The 25,513-nt window shown below is 41.9% G+C and overlaps 1 protein-coding gene across 7 annotated transcripts in view; it reads left to right on the forward strand.

Annotated features, from left to right (window-relative positions):
* Nucleotides 1–25,513, forward strand: part of rbfox3a (RNA binding fox-1 homolog 3a) — a 430,902-nt gene that overhangs the window by 231,942 nt on the left and 173,447 nt on the right. The window lies entirely within an intron of this gene.

Raw genomic sequence — 25,513 nt, forward strand, 5'->3', positions numbered from 1 at the left:
TTTTACACTATTTTTTTTTGAGAGGAAAAATACTTAAAAAATGTAGAACTTTTTTAGCTAGATCTGATTCTCCACCCACTGCAAATTGTAGATGAAGAATTTAACTTCACATTTGTTTTATAATTTATTAAATTAAAGAATCGTTAACAAGACAATAATTGTATAATTTTGCAATGCATTAATACTTCACTGGGGGGGGCGCGGTGGCGCAGTGGGTTGGACCGGGTCCTGCTCTCCAGTGGGTCTGGGGTTCGAGTCCCGCTTGGGGTGCCTTGTGGTGGACTGGCGTCCCGTCCTGGGTGTGTCCCCTCCCCCTCCGGCCTTACGCCCTGTGTTGCCGGGTAGGCTCCAGTTCCCCGCGACCCTGTATGGGACAAGCGGTTCTGAAGGTGTGTGTGTGTGTGTGTGTGTATATAATAGTGGTTATAGCTGCCATCTGGGTTTCAATCTAACCTCCAGGACAGATACTGAGTCCAGTAAAAGAAATTATCTTGCTGAATGAATGGGAAATTATTGACATTTACATTTATTCATTTAGCAGACGCATTTGTCCAAAGCGACGTACATCTCAGCAAAAGTACAAGTATTGAAAAGGTATTAGTGTACAAACCTAGCGCTGCATGTCGCTTTGGAGAAAAGTGTCAGCTAAATAAAAAAAAAATTTCAGAACTAGGCTATAGCAGTGCGATTTTTTTTTTTTTTTTTTTTTTTTTAAGTATTTCAAGTCTTATTTGTTTACTTTTGTTCTTTAACAGCACTGTGGTTACAGTTGGTTCGCATTTTGTAACAGTTTCAGCTGTGGTAATTAAATCAAAGTACCCCTTGCAGGAGGGTAGAACAGCAGTGTGCCACCTGGGATCATAACCCACAATGATACCATAGACTTGATCACCACACCGTCAGCAAGTGCCTGACTTGTGTGGTGCCTGAAGTTGTTAAACAAGCAATGTGCAAACTTTTTCGCTGATAAACTCCAGATTACAGTTAACATACAATTCATGACTTTTTCTGAAAGTATATACTGTACTGTATTGTACGTTTACTGCATACGCTTGAGTTCCCAATACAGGCTTCCTTGTATAAAGAAGGTTCGTTTTATGGGAAGTTCAACTTACGAACAAATGTAATTTGTATGAGACACACCTTAGGAGAACGGGCATTTAATTAAAAGTTGAAGTGGTAAAACATATAAAACTCTCTTGAAGGACAATGCCATTACCAATGACTATGTGTGATTTGAGTTACTGTTTTCCCACAAATTATACTGTGCAAAAAACTCAGCAGAGAGGAATCATTTGCAAGAATTCCCTGGTTAGGTAGTGATTTAATAATAATAATTTCTTTATTCATGTACATCCCTTCCAAAGAAAGCGTGCTTATTGTAAAACCTGTAATGTAGAATTGTTTTTTAAAGACAATATTACAAATCACCTAGTGTGTTTTGATTTACTATTTCACTGCAAATTATACCATATGAATAGCTCAGCAGAGAGGGATTACAAGTATTGCAAATCACACACACACACACACACACACACACACACACATTTTCAGAACCGCTTGTCCCATACGGGGTCACGGGGAACCGGAGCCTACCCGGTAACACAGGGCGGAAGGCCGGAGGGGACACACCCAGGACGGGACGCCAGTCTGCCGCAAGGCACCCCAAGCGGGATTCGAACCCCAGACCCACTGGAGAGCAGGACTGTGGTCCAACCCACTGCGCCACCGCACCCCCTTATTTATTGCAAATCATTTCCTGTTTAATAATAATCATAATAATAATAATTTAGCTTTTTATTTATGTCACATGAAGGCACTTTCTCAAAGTGTGTTACAATAAAGTAGAAACCGATGTTAAAACTCATAGATCAGGAGCTGTGAGGGAACTGCTGTGCCACTATGACACCAAAGACAAAACAAAACAGTAACATCAATGAAGAGAGGGAATGTGCAAAAAAAAAGACTGAATCTACTGTAAACGTGTCATATACTGACCACCTCGACACGCACTGGTTTTGCATCTGCCATTAATGGTAGGAGACCGCTGAGTCTTGCTTACCTAACTGCTTGGCTTTGGGCTCCTTTGTGTGTTCTAACACCCTGTGATCCCATCCCTTAACGTTGTATTGCTGTAAGTAAACTCTGCACCAGAGTCGTCCGCTATGCAGTATTTGTAACAGCGCGGGTCTTAAAGTGACTTCAACAGCCGAGTACGTTTGCACTTTGCAGTAATTTGGCTTTCAAGGCATCCGCAGCAGTTCTGATATTCTGGGCTTAGTTTGCAATTTTATGTATATACTTTTTTAGATTTAAAAGATAAAGTAAACAATTTGCATGCTTGCTGTTTGAATGTGTGTATAAGTGGTCACAGTGTGGACTGGGACATGGACTTTCATTGCTGTCTCATAAACTACATGGCCCATACTTCCCTCTTCCTTGTGTCACAGGTAGTGGCTACAATGCACAGTAATCTTGATGCAGGTCAATCTTAATATTTTGTGGCTCAGGAAAGTATTATCTCTTTTGCCTTTTTAATGATTATTAAGAATTCTGTTTTTGCGGGGTGCTTGTACTTGCAATTCTTTCATATTTGTTTAAAACTGAGCAAATGAAAATTAAAATAAAATTGAGAAACGGTTTAATTGTGATGCTGAAGAGCTTCAGGCTAAAGACAACCATAGCAGGTGGTTTATGGGTGAAAACATCAGTTACCTGCAAGTTGTTCTAACCACTCTTCCATCTTGCACCATGTGCGAAGTGGGTAAAGAAAGCTGTCGTCTTGACGGGGGCTGCTGCCTCAGAGGAGCACTAAGCAGTCTGGCAGGCAGCTGTACAGTGACGTTGCGAACACTACAAATCTGAAATGTAACTGCAAACAACACAGTCTCGGTGGAAATTGTGGGAAAACAGAAGCAAACAACCTTGGACATCATGTTTGGTGCTCTGGGTGTAAGAGTGAGAAATCTGATATAATTACACATTTACCATATTTTGCGTAACCTCATAATATGTGTATAATTCTTCCACATTGCACCATAACTTATACTGCATTCCTCCAAAAACAAATAACACATATCATTCGATTAAATATTTACAATACATAAATAATGTAATACCTAAAAGCCTATTTTACCTTACACAACAGTATGTCAAAATATGACTCTCTCCTGCAGTGTTGCTTTTGAAACATTATGCAAGGTGGCGTTTCTTTTGCGAGGAAGTTTTTCAAATAAATGCAACAATTCAGCTGTAAATGCAGCAGCAGGTGTCTACAATGTCTTTCGATGTTTAATTGGTTCAGCAACTCATTAAAGGCCTAATTTGATCCTTCTTCAGAGCTTTTAGCCATATGTCTATGAGTTCTTGCTTAGACGCCTTGGTTTTTATATGATCATTTGCCATTTATTTGTGCCATAAGGTTGTCACACTCTTTTAAATCCAAATGCTGTACATGGTTCACCTGGCAGTCACTGATGGGACTCCCCCCTACCAGTGTAAGGGTGTATCCTGCACAGCCAGTTTCTTTCTCCCAATCTAGCCTTACATCAGTGAGGAAAAGCAGAATTCCCGCCATGTCGATACGGCTTAGAATTCCTGGGTGCATCTGGGAAAGGCAGGTGTTACGAGAAGCAGATTTTCTTTTAGCTACGAGTGAAAATGTAGGACGGAGCCGAGTGACTATAACAAATGCATGTAAACTCATTCATGTTGAGCAGTTGCTATACAATAAATGAAAGTGAAAGTTGTCACCTCTCATTGGGTTAAAATGATCATGAATATTTTAATAGTTATTTAAATATTTAAACTCATGTTATGACCTACAGGAGTATTTACTCGGTTGACGTTGAAGATTATGTTAGGATGGAGTCAATGTGAATGAGGATGAGTTTGAAAAATATGTCAACTTATTTAAAAATGTGAATTATTGCAGTTATTTTTCTAAGTTTCCAAGAGCTGGAATATTTTTTTTTTTTTGCCTCAGAAAATTCTACCAGTATAAAGAGTCTCCACCACATGGGGCAACAAATCTGAAAGCACTCCTGACCTGACAGACACGAGCACTGCAGCCGTTCCACCGAGAGAGTTATGCCGAAAGGCCCGGACTGTGACGCAGCCCTCGAAAAGACGGATTACCGTTTGTTAGTGTGGATGGAGAGGATTAGTTTCCAGCCTAAATGGCATTATTGACACTCCGTCCTTAATGGAGAGGCTAACTTAAACATCAGAAAATATTTTGCAGAATATATATTTGTTATACTTTTTTGACCTGAGAAACAGTTAAGAATTTCTGTGAAAGAGATTGTTGGTCTCTTTTTTTAAATAATATGAAGCTATGTTTTACTTAGCATGTGATGCCTTTAAACACCTTTTTCAGCCAAGCTTCTCTTTCCTTTTAACGTAGGAAAAGAAAGCGCAATAATATTTGTGCGCAAATTCTTATATTTTTATTTCTTTGTACAGTCTTTATAGTGTCCTTTTTCTGTCTAAAATTGGGCATGAATTCAGAGATTAAATATTCAAATAGACATTGATTATTGTGATTCTTATGTACTGTAGAAAGGAAATCATTTGTGGCATAGGACTCGGCTTAATTTATTTCTGCAAAAGAGTCTCATGCCGTTTTGGCCGTGGAAATGATATAAAAAAACAGAACTGTTCTTGAGGTTTTTTAGGTGAGTGTTAAGTATTAATCGCTGACTTTAATAACAGAGAGAGAGCTCTCAGACATGGAGCCCCCTCATCACCAGCAACAATTGAATGAATATGTTGTCAGTAGTAGGTAAAAGCAAGGTTGCACATTCAGTCAGAGAAGAGGTTCACAGTTGTCAGTCTACACACAGATCAGCATATGAACACATGAACAAATACATTCATATGTGTAAGTGTAATGGTTTAACAGGAAACGTTTTGAAAAGGCACAAGTAAGGGTTTTATTTCAGTGTTTGATGACTTGGGTGGAAGTGAAATGTAACGGTCGGACATGAAAGCTTAATGTAGTAGCAGTTCTTATGTAATGAACCTGGTGGTCCCGCATGGATGTTGTTCAAGACCTAGCAAGGCAGACTCCCATGGGCCCAGGAATGCAGATCTTTAAAAATACTGAACGGCTGAAACATCTCAGCATATCGCAGACAAATGACAACTCCGTGTTCTGTCCTATCATGCTTTGAGGACCTTCATTGCTTTGCTTTGCTGGTGGCATATTTCACAATGGATTAACTGTTAGTGCATGAAAAAAAAATGCACCGTTGGTTGCGGTAAGGAAAATAATGTGAATAATGTAAAAAAAAAAAATCATTCTAAACTGAAAGAGTTTTGCCAGTAAAGGAGCAGGCTTAGGATAATTGAGTGGTGAGCACAAATCTAAAGGGGTATTCAGGGGAAAAAAAATATTGTTAACCCTGCATTATAGCTGTCATTATTTCATTGAGGTAGAAATGCATTCCACTCAGGCCATGTACTTTCTGCTGGATTTCAATTTTTCCTCACAAGTGATGCATCTACTGAGAGCTGCAATCACAAGAAATTTCTAGAGGCCAGTGTGGCTGGGAAGGATGGATTTTTTTTTTTTTTTTTTTTTTTTTTTACTAGCTAAGCCCTCCAATTTGTGCACATATTGACCTCTATACAGTCTATTAGTACACAGAAAACACCTTTAGTTGTTTACAGTGCTTCACATCACCATCCTCTAGGTTAACGGACGCAGGTAGCTTGTGCTCCCAGTTGTTTTTTTTCTCCTTTTATTCTAGGTGACTACCTTGTGTTGGCACCGATAAGACCCTATCATTCTTTACCATGCTTTAACCAGTTCTCATGTTTCAGGAGAAAAACATAACAGTCAACAACAAAGAGTGGCCTTTTCTCTGCTCTTTGCTCTGGATGGACAGCTTTGCTCCCTTTTCACGCTTTAGTCGGGTCAGAGGTTGTTAACCCCGACTATAGCAGGGATTCCTCCCGGCCATCATGGAGGACACAACAAAAGGCTGATGTGCTTGTGCTCCTCTCCCTCACCTCCTGTCCAGGTCCAGCGGAGGGAAGTGAGAAGAGGGCGTAGGGGGAGGTGTCTGCATCTTTAAAAGGGAGACGGCAGCGGGATTGTGCTGACGGCACGGCTTTGATTCGGAGCATGCCCATTAGAGGGAGCCATAAATCCTGCGCTCGCCGGGCCGGCTGTGTCAGCAGTCCATGGAATGAATTGATATTAAACGCGACAAAAAGCCTCTTTAATTCAGCCTCCACCAGGCCCCGTTTTCCTCTCCTTTTTTTCTCCCCTCTCTCTTCCTCCCTTTCTTTTTTTCTCTGCACTCCCCCATTTCGCCACTGTAATTGAAAAGGGGAGGAAGGAGCCCTACAACACCAAGCCCATCGTCGTAAAAACGTCCACAATTACATCCGGCCCATCTATTATTCAGAGGGCTCATTAATTAAATATTATTTACAAATAGCTGCGAGCCCTTTATTTCTTCTGCTCTGCCCCGTTTTTATATGGCCAGCTGCTCGCTGAATTCATGGTGCTAGGAGCAGGACAGGGCATTACCGCGCATATATGTATGTACCTCCGAGAGTGTGCTAGGTACACAGGGTATGTGTGTACTTGATGGAGCCACAGTTTCATGTTGCCTTGTGTGTCCCCACAGGCTTTTGCTGTGTACCTAGTAGCTCACACACTAGCCAAGGTTGGCAAGAATGAGTGCAGGAGTCAGCTTCACTTTGTGGAAGTGTGTACGCCTGGAGGTAGTGTCAGGTATGGCAGCAGACAGCAGGCGGAGGTGTGTGCGCGCGTCTAAGTCCAGGTGTGTGAGCGCACATGAGTTTATCTGAGACCATACGGCAGCCCATTACCCAGAAGCCCCTCTAAAACACTGCAGAATTCTATAGCAGAATCCTCTAGGCTCATTTCAGCTTGCAGCCCACCTGCTGACAACAGCACAGTCTGCTAACAGGGATCTGTAGATTCCACCCAATATTTTATTCATCTTATGTGCTTTTCTCTAACATATAGTGCTGCAAATATCAAGTCTTTTTAGTGTATTTTTAAACATGTCTTACATAATAATTGAAAACGGATCTACTAGCATTCTTTTTAATGTTGATCTGAGCCCGTGTGACCTCTTCTTGAAGGAGCGCATGACAATCAAGTCTTATGATGGCAGTATTAATAGTTTGACAGATAGCTTTATTTTGTTATTGTTTTCCTTAGTCTTCAAAGTTTTAAATAGGCATTTAAAATGGGCCCTTCAAGCTTTAATTTCTTCCTGACTCCCACGTTTCCTTGTACCCTACATCTCTGTTACACGTTTGCACGACATTATGTTTTCATTTGATTTTCTCATACTAGTGTGAAAGCAGCAAACATTGTTAGTTAATGTATAATTCAGAAACAGTTGCCCTGTTTCTGAATAGGCCTTGTTTGGTTTAGATGGTTTTGGTTTTCATTTAGTCCTGGATGGACCAGCAGTGTAGACTTGAATATGCTGATGGGGAGCTCAACTCTGAAGCATCTCCAGCTGTTGCTGTTGGCTGGGAGTGTGGGGGGAATCTCCAGTGCAAATTCAAAACTTAGGTCTAAGTCCTGATTTCACTACCCTGTTCCTGGTTGATGTCGAGCTGCTGATCCCCTCCAGGGGTAGCTGAGCCTTCCCTGTTTTTTAGTGGACATTTTCTGCCTGGTTAGTTGGCTCTTGCGCTTCTACTGTCTGCTCTCCAAGGATGGCCTGAAGAGTTGTCTCTCTAGCAGCCTTGTGGCCTTTTTTAGTGATTTCTCTCCTGTCCGTCCCGAACGTGGTTCATTTAAAACTGTAAACTTACTGCTATAAAATACCCCATAGGGCTGTGTGATGTACTGCAGTAACTTGTGAAATTGCATTATTGCGTTGTGTTATTTAAAACATTTATTGTACCTAATGATACGTAATGAGTATTTGGCTTTATTTTTGCTTTAATTATACTACATTGGCTTCTGAGACTAGATGAGGGAAGGGAAGAATGCAGTGGCATCGAGCAGTTGAAAGCAAATCAGAAAAGAGCCTTCCCCACATTTCAGATTGGTCTAGTGCAACAAGTGCGTGTCTGCTTCACTCTCTTCACTTCTGGAATTTGCCCATTTAATAGAGAGAGGTGAGAGAGGCCTGAAACCTTCATGCTGATGGAAAGAGGGCTTTGATGCGGTGCTCAAGAGGACTTCAACTATCATTGCAGGTGTAATTACTCTTTCAGTTAGTGGGGACCCAACACTGAGTCTTTGAACCCTGGCTCTGGCTTCCATCACAAACCACAGTTGATGGATTGAGCAGTGGAAGGCGATCATCTGGTTCTGTGCACGCTCACTGAGCAAAGTGGGGTTTGCTTGATTAATGATATTTGCCTCGAGTCATCGAAAGCTGGATTTAAGTATTTCTGATTTGAAGTAACATTTGTCTCCATTGTTCATGCTGAGCGAGGCATTAGTCAAATTCTCTAGTGGATTTCCTCTGGGAACTCGGATAGAATGGCTCTCTACTTAATATTAATGACACACAATGCTGTTTTAATTTTTGTTTACTTTTTTGTTTGTTTTGCTCTACTTTTTTGCATGTTTTTGCTCCAGCTCCCAGCTTTTTTGAAGTGTACGTACTGAGCAGCAACAGCTGTGAAAGAGTTGTGTTTGTGTTGGAGCAAAGGGCTTCTGAAATGACTGCTCTTGTCCACCTTGAGGGCAGAGAGGAGATGTGTTGGGAACGCATTGCAAGATGATGAATGGCCATAGACATTTGAATGAAAATATCAAAGGCAGCCCCTGGCTTGTGTGGGGACGAGGAGCAGCAATTTGCCAGCGGTTTCTTAAACATTCGGTGGCTAGGCTTTCCATGATGGAACAAGGTCAGGACACATCCAGACCTCTCGCAATAATTCCTACATGGCCTGGCCACAATCCAGAGTCACTGCAGCCTTTGCAGCGCCACTGACTGTGATATCATTACCTCAAGTATGTTACATCAGGCTCGCTTGGTCAGGCCTTGAACAGTCAATACTACACAATTTCAAAAAGCAGCCAAGTTTGCAGAAAAGGAGTGTATATCGGAAACAGAGACAGATGTATTATCTGACACAAAGAATTGTTCATCACGGGTGAATTACTTGTCATCTGGAAGGACGGGGCGTGGAAGGTGGGTGAGATGCTGCCAGCTTGGGGGGTTGACACGGTGGGGGGTGGGGTCAAATTGCTTGCAGTTTAATAAATGTGCAAATCATTCTGCCTGACTACCGACCCTCTTGGTTTCATGTGTGCAGCTTTTACTTTTTCATCAATGAAAATCTAATTGCTGGTAAAGCGATCAATCTCAACCCAATTACTCTTGTGGAAGTGTGCACGCAATATCCCTCTCTGCTGTTTGGGTGTGTTTGTCTAGCATCTAAATCATGGTAGTTATGGAGTGGGCCTTGCACCAATGCTGAGGAGAACCTCACCACACCAGGGGCAGACCCCAGAGTACTCAATTTGGAGATGCGTCTTACCAGAGACTGCTGACTTAATTACTTCTCTAAACTCTTTTCCCCCCAAATTATGCGTCTTAATCTTTATTTTTTGTCAAGGCCACCAGGTTTTTTTCTTTTTCTTTTTTTTTCCTGGAACAAGTCCTGGGTGTGCCTCCTCTCATAAAGCGGCATTATCTTTCATCCTCAAGTGATTTTTTTGCACTCCTTAATCTAGAAGTCACTCCTGAGGACCATCCCTCTGAGACATTTATGGCATTCATTATGGGTGGGTTTTCTGTCTACAGAATGAACCATTTGCCCTTGTGCACTGAGTGTCCTTGAGTTCTCTTCTGCCTTGTTTTTTCTGTATTTCACTTAAATCGTACCCCATCATTTACCTTGGTAGGTAGCCTACACACCTTGCTTCCCGCTTGAGGTTACTTATGTACAGGAGCCAACATAAGTAACATCAGTGGGATGCCTGTGCATAGGAGGCATAATGGAGACCACGGCCTGTATTTCCAGAATCTATTGCTTTTACCATCGATCCCGCCAACTATTAACCATATGAAAGGGCCTCGCATAATTCCCTTTTTCTAACACTCATTCCAGTTTTTCCTATATCAGTGCTCGTTAAGACCCCCCTCAGGCTGATTTGTAGGATTTAAATTGAAATTGCAATGACAAGACTTTAATTAGAAAGTCTGACTTCGAAGGCTTGCTGAAAAAAGTTGGGAGTCCTTTGAAGCTATGCCATGAGATATTGATTATCTAACCTTAAGCATTCCTCTCACCCTCACAACTAGGGCCAACATGTCTGCATTTTATGTTCGACATGCTGACCTTTAATTGCTTACCTGTCTCATTTATATGGTCTAAGCAAAACACATGAAATGCAAAACTGTGCTTGTCATACTATGAGAATACTTGACTTGATACAGTAAGCATTTTAGGAAAAGTAGTAAATGTGAAGTAAGCGGATTCAGTTTACTTTCGTAACTTGTAGTTAGCCTACTTTAGGTCATGTAACCTGTAGCAGCAGGCGTTTATTATGTGTATAAGGAATCAGAAATAAACTTTTGCAGATTCTAACAGAAACAAAAATAGATGTGTGTGTTGTGATGAGGAGTAAAAATGATTGCAACAATATCAGCTGCACCAGTGGTACAGTAACTGTTTTTAGTGTTTGTGTGATTAATTTTTTTCTTTATTTATTTATTTTTGTTAATCCACTGCCGTTTGCCGTTGAAGACGCATTTGGAGCTAGCTGATCATAAAACTTTAACGATGTAAACCATGACGATAATAACGGGACGGCTATAAGTAGCAAGCCTGCTTTATTCACACAGCCAAGCTTCAATGTCTTCAACCACACACAGTTCAAGCGGATAACGGGTGTGTGAACATTACAGAGACTGCAGGCTTTTTCTTCGGGGGCCCAGAGCATAAAGTTTTGTTTTGTGTTGTTGGAAAGATATCCGTGCTCCCAGCATGTAATAATTCTCTCGATAGCTCCATCGCAATTAACATTAGAATAACCAGAGTATCGAAAATGGAGAAAAGTATGATGAACATAAAAAAGGATGCCATATAAAACCGTCCTGGGAAGGCTTTTATTTCTCACCCAAGAAGAATTATGTTCAATTAAAGAGCAACCTCAACACTATGCATCAAAGAGCACGGAGTGCCTGAACCTTGGTGCTCCAGGCTGCAGCCCAACACATTGATAGTGGCATCCCACATTTGTTGTTTTCTTCTTTGCTTTTCCGCTCTTCTCTGCAGGATTGCAGCTATTCAAAGGGCTATTTGTTTTACCGCAGGGAAAATTCCATCCCCGTGTTGGTTTGTTCCTGTCTGTTGACAGAGTGTTATATTTATGGTAGAGACTCTGCTGACGCGTTGCCTTCGACTCTGCATTGTCAGACTAATTGTAGGGAATCATGAAATCTTGATCGTGAACTTCATCATTTTTAAGTACAGTCTCTTGAAGCTAATTTTAAAAATGATCTGTATGTTTTTTGTTCACTGTTTTTTGTTTTCACTTATGATAATCCATTGAAATTAATTTTTAACTTTTACACATTTTTGTATAATTATGTCACATCATGAGACAGAATGGAAGGCGGTAAGTTGTTTCGGTTTTCCGTGAGCCTGAGACATATGCGTAGCCACCCGGCTGCCGTAAGATCCGGCGAGCCACCCAGTTTCTCGTATTGCGTTGCTGAGGACAGGGAGAGACATGAGAGCACTTGCGTACTGCTTGAAAGAGGCTTGGTATTAAAGCAGTCGATGTGGTTCTGTTTGCTCCGTTTCAGCCGTTATAGTTCGTCTGAGTGACAGCCACTGTCCAGCAGGTGGTACCATACATTTATCTTTTCTACTCTTTGCTTTGCTGCTCTTCCAGCTGTACTGAAAGTTTACACATCCAGAATTATTGGCTTGAAGGTGATTGTCATACTGACAGGCACCCAGTGGTCTCCTGCCACAAAATCCCTAAATCTGACTGGAGCACAGCCTTGACAGACGCCAGGAAACAGTAGATGTGTTCTGTTTCTTTCCACTCGCTGCGCTTTGTGCTCTGCGCGCCGGCAGGCTAATAGCCTCTGACTGCCCTCTCTGTGCTGCGGACATTCAAATCGTTTTTCTTCCTGCTCCGTTTTTTTATTATCGATTTCCTCACCGATATCCTCGACCATTCTGCATCTTTTCAATCAAACACATTGGAGCATTCTGTCTGGCCATTAATCCTCCTCCACCTGTGTAATGACTGATGCGGAAACAGCGCCGGGTGGAGGGGCATGCTTTACTGTCAGGCCGTTAATGCTTTACAGTTATTATTTCCAGAACTTTATTCAGTGTGTTCAGTAAAGTTGCCAGTGGGAATCGTTATCTAGCCCATCACCAGGAAGCACTGAGTAAAAAATGTGACTCTGGCAACAAGATTAAGAGGGTTTGTAAAACAGGCCAAGAAAAAGGTTGTAGCGAGTGGAAAAAAGGAAGAGGTGCCGCAATATTAGGCTGTGCAATGTTTATCTATTGTACGGGATGTCCACTTCCTACAGACCACTGTAATTTTACACTCTTCCTCTGTAATGAGATTAAACGTAGTTCGTACGTGGTTTTCAGGATGTCTTTCTAAATACCCGTAAGGACTTAAGGGGTAATTTGAACTTGAACAACTTTGTGTTGCTGTTTTTATTATAAAGCATTTTAAAATATTGCCTGCACCATTTGATTGATGTGGTTTTCTAAGGAGATGTATGAACGCTGCTGCAGTGTGCTCAACTGCAGATCCCTCCGTTAATGTGTGTACATTTACTGGAAGGAGAAAACAATGTAAAAACAAATTGAGGTGCGCATTTTTACTTTCTAGATTGGTCGAATATCAGATTAGGTTTTGAACGTTTATCTTGTGCCTTCAGTATTTAAAAAATATATACATTTTCCGTATAGCGGGAAAAAAAAAATTGGAACACATTGGAATTGCATTATATTGTTCACCGCTAAAAGATAATACCTGGATAGAATATGTGGAAAAAAGGGCATTATTTATCTTTGGCTGGGTTTCGAGTAAGTAAGCAGCCTCCAGAAGAGCATTATTGACTTTCCCATTTGGACGTCACAGGTGAGGAAAGAGAGATGCAGGTTGACACAAACTGTTGACATGAAAAGGCCGTTTTTGCTTTAGCGCAGAAATGCCGGTCGGCGCCAGCCGATTGCAGGACATCAGCCGATGTTTCTCTGCATCCTGTACATTTTGATCTGAGGTGGCTTGCAGTGGACCTGTGGGTTGAGTGTCACTGGTGCTGTGCTGGGTGTCTTGTTAAAGCTCATTATCCTGCTGTTTTCCATGGCCATATTTACACATTGTGTAGGGGGCTGCAGCTCCTGGAGATCCATCTCCGCTGCTCCGTACTGTAAGTGTGCACACTTTCCTTCATGCACCCTCATTTATCATGTTGACACCAGCGCTGCTACTTTTGTGAAATGGAGAAAAATGTTGAAGTCAGCGCTTCTCGGGACCCCGCAAGAGCCTGTGTGCGTGCGTGCATGCGTGTGTGCGCGCGTGTGCTTGTGCACGTGTGCCTGTGGCTATATGTGTGTCTGCCTGTGTATTTATTCGTCTCAGTGCACATTGCGGCTGATGTCATGTGTATGTGTACGTGTACATTTGTACTGCGTTTGGCTTACAGCGCATGTTGGATGCAACGCGACATGCACGAACGCATGAAGTTAAGCAGCAGTTTTCCGATGCGCATCCAGCGATTCTGTCCACTGCCGAATGTTAGGCTCCGCGTGCTCGGTCCCAGAAGTAGTCTGTCAGTTGGAGGAGATCAGTTCTGGGTTCCGCGCGTACGGCAGTACACGAAGGCTTTTGGTGCCGTCCTCGTCCGTGCGGCCTCTAAAATTACATATTTACATTTACATATATTCATTTAGCAGATGCTTTTCTCCAAAGATATTGATAGCCATCAGGAGCAAACAATATAAATGAGAACATCTGAAGAACATTTGAAAGAAGGTATTTAAGACGAGGGGGTGCTGTGGTGCAGTGGTGCAGTGGGTTGGGCCACAGTCCTGCTCTCCAGTGGGTCTGAGGTTCAAGTCCCCCTTGGGGTACCTTGCGATGGACTGGTGTCCCGTCCTGGGTGTGTCCCCTCCCCCTCCAGCCTTACGCCCTATGTTACCGGGTAGGCTCCGGTTCCCTGCGACCCCATAATGGGACAAGCAGTTCTGAAAATGTGTGTGTGTGTGTGTGTGTGTGTGTATTTAAGATGAATGTATATCCTCAGTTTAAATGAGCGGAGAGCCAATGGTAATTCATAATAATGAGCAAGGCCATACTCCCACTCAGTCGTCCCTACAGTGCACTGCTACAAATAGACTGACGGGCAAAGCGAGTTGAACTTGCATTCAGTTTGTTTACCTTTGCACTGGAAACTGTACCGCCTTAGTGGGTGAGGTTTGTTTTAAGTTTTCAAATACTAAGACAGGCTATTCTTGTTTAGAAGTAAATGAGGTGAAGCTTAACAATAGGACAGTAAAACGCTTTGGAAGACAACTGCCGATCATACTGTGATTTACTGTACTCACAGCTGTCCATTGTCATGCACATTGTAAGTGATGTCCTGAGATGTGTTGACAAATAACAGCAAGTACTTGACACTGTGGTTTCAGGACTCACAAGCGTGCCTGGTTACACATATCACGATACTCTATGATGTGTTCATAATTGACAGAAAGTACTCAGAAAATATACAGCTGCTTCTCTCGCAAACTTGCAGTGCACAGTTGGGCATCACCGCATATCATCAGCATTACAGCTGCAGCCTCTCCATTTTAGGTGAAACCTTATTTACTACTAATTTAGACACAGTATAATTATGAATTTCTTGTTTTTACTTCCGTTTTCATTTGCTTTCTATGCCTGTTAGTGAAAGTAAGTTAATGTTGGTTTACTTTTTGTTTCACTTTGCAAGAAGAAAACTCAGCATGAAAATAAATGACAAAAATGTGCTTAAAGGCAAGCTCTTGCGTTCAATAGCTATTTTGAGAAGCTATCTAATACTTTTTAATTTAAGTGTTTATCGATATGTACACCAACAAAATGTAAATCTCTAAGGCCACAATAGCATCCCTGAGGAGACTGCAGAGACTTAGTTACTGACAAACCCGTATGTCTCACCACGTTCATAAGAAAGCATTCGCAGAGGATTGTCATTTCTTTAATGGAAATGTGAGCTCTTAATTATGGTTTGTAAAATTCATAAGGTCCATAAAATGGCCTCCGATGTTTCTGGACAGTCTTTTGCTTCTGATCGAATTGTAGTTGTGTCAGTGTTGCTCTGTGCCTGTCCATGCATTCTCTCATTGTACAAAAAACAGACATGTACGTGCACATGAAGCTGTCATATATATAGGCTTAATTCATCCCTGAAAACAGTTCATATGCCAAGAGTCTGTAAACCATTCATTTTAAATGAGAAAAAATTATGCGTTCCTAGACTTAATGGACATGCTCTAATATTTCCACAAAGAGCCTCCAAAAACTTATAAACATTCTCAAGAAATAGTAATAAAAACATTGGGATGATAAAATATTAAACATAATCAAGAAGGAAATTAAATAGACTGAATTATCATGACAGAAATTTGATTTTTCAGTAAACTACTTATTAGTAAGTGCATGTTAAACATAGACACATATGGTATATTTACTCACATTTCTCTGAATCAGCTTTAACATTCACACAGCTGGGTAGTTTTTACTGCAACAATTTTAGGATAAGTGCCTTGCTGTTGGAATTGAGACTCGAACCTCTGACTTTTGGATTTAAAGGCAGCTGCTCTAACCACTATGCTAGCAGCTTTCCTGAAATTGCCTCTCTACCACCATATAAATCAGTATAAATTGCACAAGTAGCTACATATAATCTTTTCCAATATTTAACAAATCATCATTAAAAAGTATTAAACATAAAAACATGCACACATTTATTGAGCGCATGAGATCAGAGGAGACGTGAGTCTGAAAGAAGTGAGTATTCAGACTTCTCTTAAATGTAAAGAGGTATGTGAACAAAAAAATTTTTTTAAAAATAAAAGGAAAACATTTCTCAGAACTGTAATACATCAGCTTGAAAAACAATGCAAAATTAAGAAGGGGTTATCATACACTCTCATACCTTTTCTGTGCTGGATTGGCTCATTGGGAAAAGGCTGCCTAAAACAATGGAAAAAAGTCTGTAACACAAGTAGTCGATTCGTATGCTCAACACGGGTGTAACGTTTCTAGGGCCGTTGTACCGACAATCTGTAAACCGGAAGTTCATGTATTGGGGTATGCCTGTATATGAGCGTTTGTACACAAGTGTGCAAACAAGCGGAAGCAAATGTATATTTATCACCAGCAATGTTTTCTTTTCTTTTTAATTTCCTTTCTATTTTCCATCAGCATTTCAGCATTACTTTTGTTGTCTGATCACGGTCTTTGTTCAGTCTGTCTTCTGCTCCATGCCCAGCTGTAGTTTTGTGCCGTGCGCACGACGGGAGAGTCCTACAGCAGTGAGGTGTCAAAACAATATACTGATGTACACACAGTTTGAGGGACCAGCTGGCTCATTGCTGCCTCAAAGATGTGTTCCCATTTGTCTTACTGTTGTTTGTGTTATTTTGAGTGGGTGTAAATGTGTTTCTTTTGACTGCTGAGGCCAGAATGGCTGAGGCCGTGATTTCTCTGGATAATGTCCATCTCTGCTTGAGATGCCCTTTTCCACGCTTACAAGCCAAACTGTGCATGACTGGTAGGTCACAAGTTATCACAACTGTACCATGATTTGCCACATGGGGATCCCAGGCCTCCTCAGCAATGACAGGGAATAGTATTGTGGCGGCATGCTGGCTGTTCAAGGGTTCAGTCCTCTTGTTTGTTGAGTCCTGCAAGAGGTCTTGAGGTTGTTACCTGCCAGAAGTAGTTCAGCAACTCTAATAATAATAATGATAATAATGATAATGATAATGATACACATCTTAACCTTTCAGTGTGTTGGAGGCACATGTGATGAGAGTCAGGGTGGGAAGGTCTCCCCCCTTTGGCAACATTTTCATTCAGGAAGCAGCTCACACAGTGGAGCTATTAGCTGGTATGGCTCATGTCTGCACAAAGAGGCTGGGACATTAACATACACAGGCTGTCACAGATCGAAGACACATAAATAAATGACAAGATTTTCATCTCCTGATGTGTCACCTTCGCTTAGTCCTGATGTGGTTTAAAGTGGCCATATTTGCCACTACGACTGTCTGGGAAGTATGTATAATATTGCAATCTGCCTCACAAAGAATACTTAATGACGGAATAGTCATTTCACAAACAATATTATTCTAGGTCTGTGACAATGTCAATAAGAAACATGAAAAAACAGACTTTGTTTTGATTTAAAAGCATTTAGGCATTTGGGGTTGGGGTGTAACGGTAATTTTACTGTAATGAAAAAAGTGTATAAACAGACAGTGCCATGAATTACTAAATATTTTGTTTTTCTCCCATAACTGTGCATGTGTTAAATTTTGCTTTGGGCTCTGCTCACATTTTTGAATATATTTAATTTTTATTTTCTGCTCCATTCTGTGAGTAACTTCTGTGTGTTTGGAAGTGTGCGGTGTGTGCATGCAATGTGATCAGTAGACTCAATTACACTTCCACTGCTCTCAGATTGTTATCTTAAGGGGTGTCGATTAGTCTTTGTTAGGAATGTTTAATCTTCATTAAAGATTTAAGGAGAGAAAACTCACTTGAGAAATTCAGAAATTAAATATTTAATGAGATAATTCCTATCTGTGACTTCCACCTTTTATGGGAGCTTAGAGTTCCACAGCATTGTTAGCAATAAAGGTAATTTTTAAAAGTTTAGTGGGAAGATAATCATTTGCTTCTGTGCCTATTTAGTGCGCAGAAGAAAAGATCCGGGAAATATTTAAATGCCACCAAAGCGGCAGTATAAAGACTGTACTAACAGGCTGAGTGAGACACACTAGCTTTCAAAAAAGTTCGGAATTACCCTGAAATTTTTGTGTTTTTGATCAAAATTGATGCTGGAGTATTAAATTGATCAGAAATGATAACATTATTGTCATTACTATGATCTTAGCATTATTTTAATTTCATATAACCGTTTTATGCATCAAAGATTTTACTCATCAAAGAATGTGCCATCGTGTCGGGCAGTCCACCAAAGACAGTACTCCGGCTTACTGTTTCTTCACTAAATATGTGTTACGTATCTTAGAAGTATGCTTCGCATCGCTGTCCTGCTGTGTGATGAAATTTGCTCCAATTAAACACTGACCACAGGGGATGGCATGACAATGTAAAATAGAGTAGTAACCTTCCTGGTTCATTATTCCTTGCACTCCGTGTAAATTTCCCACCGTACGAGCACCAGAGCAGACTCATACCATTACATTTCTATCACCATGCTTGACAGAAGGCATCAAGCACTCCTCCAGCATCCTTTCGTTTGCTCTGAGTCACATGTGTTCTGCTTCTTGATCCAAACACCTCAAACTTATACTCATCCGTCCATAATACTCTTCCGGTCATCCGTCGGCCAACGTCTGTCTTCTTTTGCCCATTTTAACCTTTTCTTTTTATTTGTCACTTTTCAGATTTTCGCTACAGACTCAGATGTGGTTATTCTCTTGGGCAATTGTGCATCTTGGCCTTCTGCTTCTTTTTCAGTCCTGGTTAGATCCAGTTTTCCCTCTTCTCTCAAGACTGTAGCGGACACCTTTGTTTGAAATCTTCAGTTTCTTGGCGTTAAACAGTAATACCGAAACCCCTCGACTTACCCAAATAGACCGTTCTTCAACCCCTTACCTAAGTCAAAAGTGACATATGTAAGATTCTCCCTTCTCCCCCACCATTCAACATAATAACATTAATCATTTTTCCATCTCAGTTATTGCGCCTTGACATTTCTTCGTTAGTAGTGTTGTTTTCATGCTAGCTGCTCCTTTCACTTGCTCCGGTATACGTGCAACATCCTTCACTATCGTATTGAGTCAATACAGCTAAGCCTCGTTCCCGTGCTATAGACGATAATCTTTGTCCACCTTTGTACTTCCTCATTATTTTCAATTTCATCTCGAAATCGATTGCTGTATGCTTGCGAGACGGTTCTCGTTTTCCTTACATTTACTTATATTGATTTAGCGGACATTTTTCTCCAAAGCGACGTACATCTCATAGGAGATACAATGTGTGCATTACATTAGCAGAAAGAGAGAATTATATGTATGTATATATATAAACGTTTACGTTACATTACAGGAGTAGCTGCATGAAGGTTTATCCATTGTTTAACAGGCATGATCTCAAAGTTATAGTGCATGAACATTTACACATTACATGAACTTGGTAGATTATGGTCGTACTGAGTCCTGAAGAGGTGAGTTTTAAAACCCTTTTTAAATGTGGGCAGAGATTCAGCAGTAAGTGAATCCTTGAAGTGCATGTTTACCACCAGGTATTGTAAATAAAGAAATGGGTAAAAAATATGCAAAAAAAAAAAAAAGCACTACACTAACAAGAGAAGATGCGTTCATAGCTCATAACACACAAGAACTGGAAAGATGTAACGTCCTGCCTTGTCTGATTACGTCGACTTGCACTTATCATATTTCAGATGTTTTCTGTAAGCGCTATCCAAAAAAATAATGTGCATGCCGGGAATTCTGTTAGTAAATCCGGATTTAAGTAAGTAAAATTTACGTAAGTAGAGGGGTGTCTGTAGTCATTTACAACATTAGTAATGATGTCTTAGCTATATTTGTGAAACAATTTAATGGTACCTTGATGAAAAAGTATCAACTCTTCCAAGGCATTAAAGTTTTTGTGTGATTCTAAACTTCTTCACACTAGTGTACAAGGTAGTGTAAAGCACCTAAACTTATAGGAAGGCTGAAGCCTCAGTTCTGAGAGTGGCCTCAAAGTCCTCTCCTGTTGCTTTTGCTTCATACTATGTGTATTATACATGAGGGGTAAAACGAGCACTGGGGTGACAGGAGGAAAAGTTCACATCTGTCGCTGACTACAACGAACAACTGATAGCCGAGATAGCTCCTTGGCCCGTAGGAGCTGTCCATGCAGCTACAGTTAGCCATCCTGCAAAACTGTTTCTGGAGTTGCAGAGATACAGAAAAAAAAGTAAATTCACCATGTTAAAAAAATATCCTCACCTAATCATAATGAGACATAATCTTACCACCACTGTAAAGAGCAATAAAAATCTTAATAATACAATAAAAAATAAAAGCAGTTATTTAGAGCAAGGTCCTGTGCAAGGCCCAGAATTATGAAAAGTCATTTATAATGGAAAATAATGTTACAGTTATGGGGGGTATCGGGGCTCAGTGGGTTGGACCGGGTCCTCCTCTCCGGTGGGTCTGGGGTTCAAGTCCCGCTTGGGGTGCCTTGTGACGGACTGGCGTCCCGTCCTGGGTGTGTCCCCTCCACCTCCAGCCTTACATCCTGTGTTTCCGGTTTAGGCTGTGGTTCCCTGCGACCCCGTATGGGAGAAGGGGTTTCAGATGACGTGTGTGTGTGTGTGTGTGTGTGTGTGATGTCACAGTTGTGCTCATTTTTGCCTTTTGTCCAGTATCTCAAGGATCTACTTGGATCTATGCCTTTGAAATCATTTTCTTTCCAGTTTTCACAAACACCGAAATCACTGCAACATTCACTGCCCTGAGTCACATATACAGTATGTTTATGAACACTTAGATATATATGTGGGATTTTTTTTTTTCTTCCTGAGTCTTGTGTGTTTAGTTTTTTGCTGACTTGGCAATAAGAAGAATGCCTTTAATGGAGAAAAGCAGGTTTGTGGGTGCCGGGGGAGCACGGAGCTCAGAACACAGCAAGCTCGTGGGATTCACAGGGGACACCTCTCCCTGTGTCACACAGTATTTGTTATATTCTACTGAAGTGGACCTGGAAATTTGTTGGGCCATTGCTCAGGAGAGCAGGCGAAAGAGAGATGAGTGCTGATGGAAGATTGGGAAGGCAAATTGATGGAGGGCCAGTGCTTGCCCTGCTGACCCCACCATGTCAGAGGCCAGCTGCCACACTCAAGCAGAGGCTTCTGTTGCCATGTTCACTGTTGAGCTGAAACTACTCAACCAAATACTCCATCCTACACCAGGTGGAAATAAATTGCCAGGTTGTGTTTATTTTCACTTTACTCAAGACCTGCTAAGTAATATTAGGCTCAAAATGACACTGAAAAAGGAAAGTTTTTATGGTGCAGAAGAACCAACTTCACCAGCAATGTTGTGCAAAAAAAATTAACTGAATGTTGGGTTTTAATAAAGGAAAGCATGTCTTTCTGTCCAGCATTTCACAAAAATTGCATCCTGCACCTCAGAGAGATGCTCCAAAGTTAAAGTACAAAGAAAGTCCCCATCCACAGAATCAAATAGAGTCCTCAGGTCTTAAAAGTCATTTTATGTTATTACTCATGTTGCTAGAAAACACTCTAAATACATCAAAATATAACTTTTGGTCATTAATGTCCATAGAGAACTCCTGATTTCAACTTTACATGCAGTTACTTGGAGCTTGATTTCTAATCTTCTGCAAAATAAAGTTTTATTCAAGCTTTTTTTAATTGTTAAGCATCACGCCTGCCATCAATACGAAATATATGTTTGTAAAAGATCTAATACTTTTTACTTAGCAAACAGTAGGATTATTAAATGTACTTAAAGTTGAAGATACAGCGTGCTGGAATAGTGTAAATGTGTTGCATATCTTTTCAGTTGTACCATCTGAAGCTGAGAACCATCCCCCTGGTGAGTTCCTTACAGGATGGAATCCTCTACTGGAGCACGATATTTGGGTAGCCCTCAGTAGGGAAAGACACTTTGTATGGAAAGACCTCTGATCGCTCAGTTTCTGTCGTTACTCTCCCCTTCTCCTCGCTTCAATGGGAGATGTGAGGTCAACCATTACTTTAGAGTAAGGATGAGCTGGGCGCCGACCGTCCTTTCGTGACAGTTCGGCTATTGACCACTCCATAAAGGGAACCTGTAAATGTTCATTTAGCACTGTGCCGTGCATTCGGGAGGTTCATTGATTGTTGTCGAGTGTGACTGTACGATTTGCGAGACTGATGCAGAGGTAAAGCTTTCGGCTAAAGCTTAAGTCGGGAGTCTTAAAGGCTTCTCTTTTGTATGCGTGTTTTTGCAGCAGGAGTTAGGGTTAGCTCACAGATTCTACATAATTTTAAGAGTAATGCAGGAAATGAAACAGAGGCAGGTGTGATTTTGATTGCCTTTGCTAGGGGCACTACTGAAGTGCCTTGTTATCGCCTGACAGGGTTATGGGGCTGTGTCTGTGGGACGAGTGGAGAATGAAGCTTGCTTGACCTTCAGGTCTTTGGTCCTTTGTTTACAGCCTGAGACTGGTGCTACTGGAGACAGCCAGGCTACATTTAGAGGAGCATACAAGGTTATGCCTTCATTCACAAGCAAAACAGACATTCACAACAGTGAACAGTAAGCTTGCAAATTATAAAACCAAGCGGTTGGGGAAGCCCAGAGCACCCCTGTCCGTCACATTCACACAGAAACGCTTGTGAATACTGTGCATATTGTAATATGTGGATAAGGAGGATGAAGCGAAAAAGCAGTCTTCACGATTCCTGGCTTTAACAAAACAAATTGTGCGGATGTGTCTGGCTGCCCTAATGATTGCGATGTGGTGCAGGCCAACGTTCTCGCCGAAGATTGCGTTCAACAGAAATCCCCAGGGTTCCTGCCCATTTATTCTCCTAATGAGTTATTGGGCACCAAAGAGTACCGCCTTTAATTGCTTTGGTTTTTTCACCGGGGCCTCACAAACCAGGAGCGTGGAAAAGGCATGAACAGGAGGAGAAGGGACTGGAGGAGGGATGCGTGCAAAGCTGTGCCTTGTGGAGCTGATGCAGAGTACTGCCAGAAGTGGGGCTTGGTGGGGGCAGGGGAATAGCTTCACCCTCCGTTGTCTGCAGTCTGGTGACACGTGGCCCCGCCAAGAGGATTCTATATCAGCAGAAGGGTAGGTTCAAAAGCAGCAGGATGCCTGCATCACGGTGGCGGGATCCTGCTTCTTCACGTAGCGCTCCGGATTCCTATTAAAATGAAAGCGCTACATGGCCTTTGTGTTAAACAGCTGTAAGAAAATCGCCCTAAGAGCCGCCTGACTAATGCAGCCCTGTTCTACGCTGGAGGGAGGCCTCTCAGAGCACGCTCACCAAACGGCCGGTACCGTCCACTCGCGAGTTTAATCTCCGTGTTGGTAAAACGCCTCAACACAGCGACACCGTGTAGTAATACCGGAGATCGGTAACACTACAGAGGGGCAACACAGCTCCGTTAAGAATGCCATTAATAAATAATCTCCGTTGTGTTCCTCTCATCTGTCATAAATGGAGTAAATTAGAGGCCCTGTGTTTTTTAATAATAGATGAAGACAAAGTTCTCCCGGGATTCATTAGATCATCAGAAATGTTGTATTTATTGGACAGCAAACCTTTTTAAAAGGTCGCTGTGAAAATGTACTTAACGGCCACTTGCCATTCGTGCAGGTTAGGAAATGTCCAGTTCAGTCTGCGCACTCCATTTAGACCTGCAGTCCATTAGAGCGCTAATGGGAGTGGCCCTCATCCTGGCTGGGGCTCTGAGCCCTTGGACCGTTTGTTTTTTCTGCAGGTTGCTCTGCCGAGAATCATACCTTTGCTGCTAAAAGTGATACGCTGAGCTGTAACTGAAAATTAACAATAGCGGAAGTGATCCGGTCAAAAGAAGACAGAAAGTTTCCAAAAAATCTTTTCTTGGAGCTCCATCACTGTCTGCTTTTGCAGGAGAAAACAGAGGTTGTTCCATCCCGGGAAAGGGGATTGGATCATTACATTAATTCATTTCGCAGACGCTTCTCTCCAAAGCAACTGCCAATAAACTCTACGTAGTGTTATCAGCCCACACACTTTATTTAGCAAGGTGACTTACACTGCTAGATACACTACTGACAATATGTCACTCATCCACACAACAGTGGAACGCACTCTCTCTATCGCTATGAGTGAACTTGAACAGCATGTCTTTGTAGCGTGGGAGGAAATCCACGCAGACACAGGGAGAACACGCAAACTCCACACACGCTGAGCGGGGATCAAACCTACATCCTCTCGCACCACCCAGGCGCCGTGGGACTGCAGCGTGCCACCGTGTGCCGCTCACTGTGCCACCATGCCGGATAATAAACCGTGCGTGTGTACAGCTGGCGTAAACCTACATAACTGCCCCTTTTCAACCTGTCCTTTTGAAAATGTATTTTTCACGTTCCCTGCCCACTTCTGAGCTTTTCTGTATTATGGGCAGCTATTTAAGCACGCATGTTTAAAGTGAAGCGACTACCGGGCAGGCTCTGTTTGGCCGGCATGTTTGGCCCTCCAGATGGAAGAGGGGGGCTGACGCAGCAGAGGCCGCTGACGGCCGATTGGAATGTGAAATATGGGGCCAGAGAGACCCGTGGCAGCAGGATAAAAACAGGCCACGCCTGCATTTTAAACGTCCGTACGCGAGCGCTCGGGTCCCTCCTTGTTACGGCCCATCTACGCAGTCATCACACAGATCAAGCTGTTGGAATGGGGCACCTCCTCCAGCCAAGTAAATAATTCAGTGCATCTGTTTACTACGTTGACAGTGTTGGGTATGCTGAGCATTATACATCCGGCAATGAATAAAACATGGCTCTGGTTTGGGGAAAGCGGAAAGCAGCACAAAAAGTGTGGACATACCCCAGCTGTACCTTTAAGTCTTCTGGGTGCTTGCTGCTCGAACAGTGGAGTAAATATGAAAGTAAACATGGGCCCCCGTTGTTGCCTATTTTGGTTAATGTCTAGTGCCAAAAGAACATGCAGGTGTTCTATTCGAATATGACGGGGTCGTCCCCCCCCCCCCCCCAGGTCATTGAATGCTGGATTACAAACTTTTGTCAGGGGGAAGAGGCACTGTAGAGGGGGTTGCTGCCTTTTGTTTTGCCTGCTCGTGCTTTTCACTCTTACTTTGCGTTCCCCTTTAATCATGAGCATGTAATTAGGGAGCCCCGCTATATGAAAATGGATTTGCATTTTCAGTGGGTTTGTTATGCAAACTTATTAAAACTTATTAAAATCATGCCTAATTGTGGAGGACCCTGTGGTGAGGAGAAATCGTACGCAATCTACCGTTGGCTAATAATGGGGAACAAATGGAGTCTGGTCAGACTGGTAATGAGCAAAATTGGGGGTTAAAAATGTTTGGATGCTCACTTTAATTGGACAGCTGTGCTCCAATTACATTTGGATAAAACTTTGTTTTTTTTTTCTTCGCTCTGTTATCATTGGATTATGTCCGTTGTTTTATGTTACCGTTATTATTTGAATAACACATTATTTCTTAATGTATCAATTGAAATTGATGAAAACAATACACACACACACACACACACACACACAGTCTGAAACCACTC

Source organism: Scleropages formosus, chromosome 20, assembly GCF_900964775.1.
Source record: "Scleropages formosus chromosome 20, fSclFor1.1, whole genome shotgun sequence".
NCBI lineage: Eukaryota > Metazoa > Chordata > Actinopteri > Osteoglossiformes > Osteoglossidae > Scleropages > Scleropages formosus.